Here is a 6,000-nt window from a genome sequence, read left to right as displayed (position 1 = left end):
CAATCAACGCATGCTGTGTCCACCACCAGAATGCCGTCATTGCAGAGTTCAGCAGTGTGGCATTTTTTTTGTGTGTCTGCCTCGGACAACAGCGATGCCATTTGCAACCTGTGCCAAAGGAAACTGAGTCGTGGGAGGTCCAACACCCACCTAGGTACAACTGCTTTGCGTAGGCACATGATCTCACATCACAAACGCCTATGGGATCAACACATGAGTACAAGCAGCACGCCTACTCTAAGCCGCCATCCTCCTCCTGGTCCAGCATCTTCAGCCACGTCAACCACTGCTGTCCTTCTTGCCCCCTCTCAACCATCCGCCACTCCGTCTCCCGCCTTGAGTAGTTCCCGCTCATCTGCCCACAGTCATGTGTTTCTGTCAAGGACATGTTTGAGCGTAAGAAGCCAATGTCACCAAGTCACCCCCTTGCCCAGCGTCTGACAGCTGGCTTGTCCGAACTATTAGCCCGCCAGCTTTTACCATACAATCTGGTTGAGTCTGAGGCGTTCAAAAAATTTGTAGCTATTGGGACACCGCAGTGGAAGGTACCCGGCCGGAATTTCTTTTCACAAAAGGCAATCCCCAACTTGTACTCGATTGTGCAAAAGGAAGTCATGGCATGTCTGGCACACAGTGTTGGGGCAAGGGTCCATCTGACCACTGATACCTGGTCTGCAAAGCATGGTCAGGGCAGGTATATCACCTACACTGCGCATTGGGTAAACCTGCTGATGGCTGACAAGCAAGGAATGCGTGGCATTGCAGAGGAGTTGGTGACACCGCCACGAATTGCAGGCAGTCCTGCTGCCACCTCCTCTACTCCTCCTACTCCATCCTCTTCCATAACCTCCTTGGCTGAGTCCTCTTGTGCCGCTGCTTCTTGCTCCACATCAACGGCACCCCCCCAGCTCCCAAGGTACTATTCCACATCCCGGATACGGCAGTGTCACGCCGTCTTGGGTTTGACTTGCTTGAAAGCAGAGAGTCACACCGGACAAGCACTCCTGTCCGCCCTGAACGCACAGGTGGAAAAGTGGCTGACTCCGCAGCAACTGGATATCGGCAAAGTGGTGTGTGACAACGGAAAAAATTTGATAGCGGCATTGAAGTTGGGCAAGTTGACACATGTGCCGTGCATGGCACATGTGTGTAATCTGATCGTACAACGCTTTGTGCATAAGTACACAGGCTTACAGGACGTCCTGAAGCAGGCCAGGAAGGTGTGTGGCCATTTCAGGCGTTCCTACACGGCCATGGCTCACTTTGCCGATATCCAGCGGCGAAACAACATGCCAGTGAGGCGCTTGATTTGCGACAGCCCTACACGTTGGAATTCAACACTCCTAATGTTCGACCGCCTGCTCCAACAAGAAAAAGCTGTTAATGAATATTTGTATGACCGGGGTGCTAGGACAGCCTCTGGGGAGCTGGGAATTTTTTTGCCACGTTACTGGACTCTCATGCGCAATGCCTGTAGGCTCATGCGTCCTTTTGAGGAGGTGACAAACCTAGTCAGTCGCAGTTGTGTGTGTGCGTGTGTATGGCTGTCTGCCTGTTTGTGTGTGTGTGACAGGGTGAAGATTTCTTGCACATGGGTGTGACAGGGTGAAGATTTCTTGCACAGGGCGCCCAAAGGCCTAAGGCTGGCCCTGCGCATGGGTCAGTGGCTCTGCACCAGACTTCCCTCCAATTGATCAAAGTTAAAGGATTTCAAGTGGACTGATTACAATTACAGGGCCTCTAAAGAGTCCTGTATTTTTATTTGCGTTACTACCTTCCCGCGTCGGGAGTGGGTCATTTGCGCCCCTGCTGCCTTCCTTGCATGTGGTAGCTGTTTGTCAGGGATTTGTCAATCCATATCTGCCAAGTGACCCTATGACAGGGTGAAGATTTCTTGCACATGGGTGTGACAGGGTGAAGATTTCTTGCACAGGGCGCCCAAAGGCCTAAGGCTGGCCCTGCGCATGGGTCAGTGGCTCTGCACCAGACTTCCCTCCAATTGATCAAAGTTAAAGGATTTCAAGTGGACTGATTACAATTACAGGGCCTCTAAAGAGTCCTGTATTGTTATTTGTCGTCACTACCTTCCCGCGTCGGGAGTGGGTCATTTGCGCCCCTGCTGCCTTCCTTGCATGTGGTAGCTGTTTGTCAGGGATTTGTCAATCCATATCTGCCAAGTGACCCTATGACAGGGTGAAGATTTTTTGCACATGGGTGTGACAGGGTGAAGATTTCTTGCACAGGGCGCCCAAAGGCCTAAGGCTGGCCCTGCGCATGGGTCAGTGGCTCTGCACCAGACTTCCCTCCAATTGATCAAAGTTAAAGGATTTCAAGTGGACTGATTACAATTACAGGGCCTCTAAAGAGTCCTGTATTGTTATTTGTCGTCACTACCTTCCCGCATCGGGAGTGGGTCATTTGCGCCCCTGCTGCTTTCCTTGCATGTGGTAGCTGTTTGTCAGGGATTTGTCAATCCATATCTGCCAAGTGACCCTATGACAGGGTGAAGATTTCTTGCACATGGGTGTGACAGGGTGAAGATTTCTTGCACAGGGCGCCCAAAGGCCTAAGGCTGGCCCTGCGCATGGGTCAGTGGCTCTGCACCAGACTTCCCTCCAATTGATCAAAGTTAAAGGATTTCAAGTGGACTGATTACAATTACAGGGCCTCTAAAGAGTCCTGTATTGTTATTTGTCGTCACTACCTTCCCGCGTCGGGAGTGGGTCATTTGCGCCCCTGCTGCCTTCCTTGCATGTGGTAGCTGTTTGTCAGGGATTTGTCAATCCATATCTGCCAAGTGACCCTATGACAGGGTGAAGATTTCTTGCACATGGGTGTGACAGGGTGAAGATTTCTTGCACAGGGCGCCCAAAGGCCTAAGGCTGGCCCTGCTCATGGGTCAGTGGCTCTGCACCAGACTTCCCTCCAATTGATCAAAGTTAAAGGATTTCAAGTGCACTGATTACAATTACAGGGCCTCTAAAGAGTCCTGTATTGTTATTTGTCGTCACTACCTTCCCGCGTCAGGAGTGGGTCATTTGCGCCCCTGCTGCCTTCCTTGCATGTGGTAGCTGTTTGTCAGGGATTTGTCAATCCATATCTGCCAAGTGACCCTATGTAGGGGTAACAGTCCCTATTCTGCTCTGTGTCAGTGTGTATCATGGTCTCTGTGGACAGGGAACAGTCTCTATTCTGCTCTGTGTCAGTGTGTATCAGGGGTTTTGAGGACAGGTGTCAATCCATATCTGCCAAGTGACCCTATGTAGGGGGAACAGTCCCTATTCTGCTCTGTGTCAGTGTGTATCATGGTCTCTGTGGACGGTGAACAGTCTCTATTCTGCTCTGTGTCAGTGTGTATCATGGTCTCTGTGGACAGGGAACAGTCTCTATTCTGCTCTGTGTCAGTGTGTATCAGGGGTTTTGAGGACAGGTGTCAATCCATATCTGCCAAGTGACCCTATGTAGGGGGAACAGTCCCTATTCTGCTCTGTGTCAGTGTGTATCAGGGGTTTTGAGGACAGGTGTCAATCCATATCTGCCAAGTGACCCTATGTAGGAGGAACAGTCCCTATTCTGCTCTGTGTCAGTGTGTATCATGGTCTCTGTGGACGGTGAACAGTCTCTATTCTGCTCTGTGTCAGTGTGTATCATGGTCTCTGTGGACAGGGAACAGTCTCTATTCTGCTCTGTGTCAGTGTGTATCAGGGGTTTTGAGGACAGGTGTCAATCCATATCTGCCAAGTGACCCTATGTAGGGGGAACAGTCTCTATTCTGCTCTGTGTCAGTGTGTATCAGGGGTTTTGAGGACAGGTGTGTCACGGTAATATACCCCAACACGCAGGAATAGTCCAGACAGTCAAGAGACAAGAAACCAGGATTCGTCTTACCGGACCTTAGAATGGCCGGACTAGACGAGTACAAGAAAAGACAGAGTCCAGAACAAGCCGAGGTCAAGGGAACGGAGAGACAGCGTAAAGTAGAACAAGCCGAGGACTGGTACACAGAAGACAAACCAGCGGATAAACAAGCAAGGATAAAGAGAGAGCGGAGTCAGGAACAAAGCCAAGGTCAAGCACCAAAAAACCAACTGAACGATACAAGCACTAAAGGGAACTGGACAGAAACCACGATAGGGCAAGGTGCAAAGGAAACAGGTGAGTATAAATACCCTAATGTTCACTTTGATTGGCCCCTGTCATACCCACGCCCCCAAAACGTGAGTGTATGGGGAACGTGGCATGACAGGGGCCAATGGGAGACTGATTCTAATTTTGTCTCCCACTGTCCCTTTAAGAGCGCGCCCGAGATGCGCGGCGCGCTCTTAGTGTCAGGCGGGACACTAAGGACTGATCGCGTCGTTGGATGAGCCGCGCGCGGCTCGTGCAGGAGCAGGACCGCGCGCGGCGAGGAGAGAGGACCCTGGAGAGGGTAAGTACCGCTACAGTACCCCCCCCTGAAGACACGCCCACCGGGTGGGGAGGAGCAGGCCTGGCAGGAAAGCGAGCGTGGAAAGAACGCACAAGGCGAGGAGCGTGAACAGCGCCAGCGGAAGTCCAACTGCGTTCCTCAGACCCATAGCCCTTCCAATGTACCAGATATTGGAGGCGATCCCGAAGAAAACGAGAGTCAAGTATAGCAGCCACTTCAAATTCCTCATGGCCCTCCACAGAAACCGGAGGGGGAGGAGGGACATGCCGAGTATAACGGTTGCACAGGAGGGGTTTTAGCAAGGAGGTATGAAACACGTTAGGAATGCGTAGATTCCTAGGAAGATCCAAGGCATACGAGACAGGATTAACCACATGCAAGATACGAAAAGGACCAATAAAACGAGGAGCCAACTTCATAGAAGGCACACGAAGACGAATATTGCGAGTAGAAAGCCAAACCCGGTCCCCCACAGCATAGGATGGAGCCGCCCTGCGATGCTTGTCTGCCTGAACCTTCTGGCGAGCAGCGGAAGCCACCAAAGAACACTGAACCCGCTCCCAAGTATTACGTAAACCAGCCAAATGTTCATCCAGAGCTGGCATGCCCTGTAAGGAGAATGCAGCTGGAAGAACCACGGGATGCCGGCCATAAACAACGTAAAAAGGGCTGTTACCGGAGGATTCATGAGCAGCATTATTACGAGCAAACTCAGCCCAAGGAAGAAGGTCAGCCCAATTGTTCTGATGGTGGGACACGAAACAACGAAGATACTGCTCTAGAGATTGGTTGGCACGTTCAGCAGCTCCATTAGACTGGGGGTGGTAAGCGGAAGAAAACGAGAGGGAGATACCCATCTCTGAACAAAACGTTTTCCAGAATCTGGAGATAAACTGGCTACCCCTATCGGACACTATCGAAGTGGGAATACCATGCAACCGAAACACCTCCCTGGCAAAGATAGAGACAAGTTCCTTGGATGATGGCAATTTGACAAGAGACACAAAATGAGCCATCTTAGAAAAACGATCCACAATCATCAGGATGACAGTTTTACCATTCGAAGGAGGTAATTCAACAATAAAATCCATGGATAGATTGGACCACGGCCTCTCGGGTATGGGCAACGGATGCAACAACCCACAAGGAACTCTGTGGGAGGACTTCATACTAGCACAAGTAGTACAGGCATTAACGTAATCGGTGACGTCCTTGCGTAAGGAAGCCCACCAGAAATATCTAGAAACTGCTGAGAACGTTTTAGAAATACCAGGGTGTCCAGCAGTTCTAGTGTCATGATATAATGACATAATGTCTCGTCTCTCGGGTATATCAACTAACAGTTTATCAGCAGGCCTCTCCCCAGGAGCCATGTTTTGTTTAGCCTGTATAGCTTGTAAAAGGGAAGAAGAAATAGAAAGAACAGTAGTAGCTATTATTCTGTCGGGAGGAATGACAGGGGTAACATCAATTTCTAGTTTGTCAGTAGTCTCGAATTGTCTGGACAGAGCGTCAGCTTTAGTATTACGATCACCTGGTCTGTATGTGATTATGTAATTAAAACGAGACAA

The sequence above is a fragment of the Pelobates fuscus genome, chromosome 11 (assembly GCF_036172605.1).
Source record: "Pelobates fuscus isolate aPelFus1 chromosome 11, aPelFus1.pri, whole genome shotgun sequence".
Classification (NCBI taxonomy): domain Eukaryota; kingdom Metazoa; phylum Chordata; class Amphibia; order Anura; family Pelobatidae; genus Pelobates; species Pelobates fuscus.
This window is presented reverse-complemented; position numbering follows the sequence as displayed.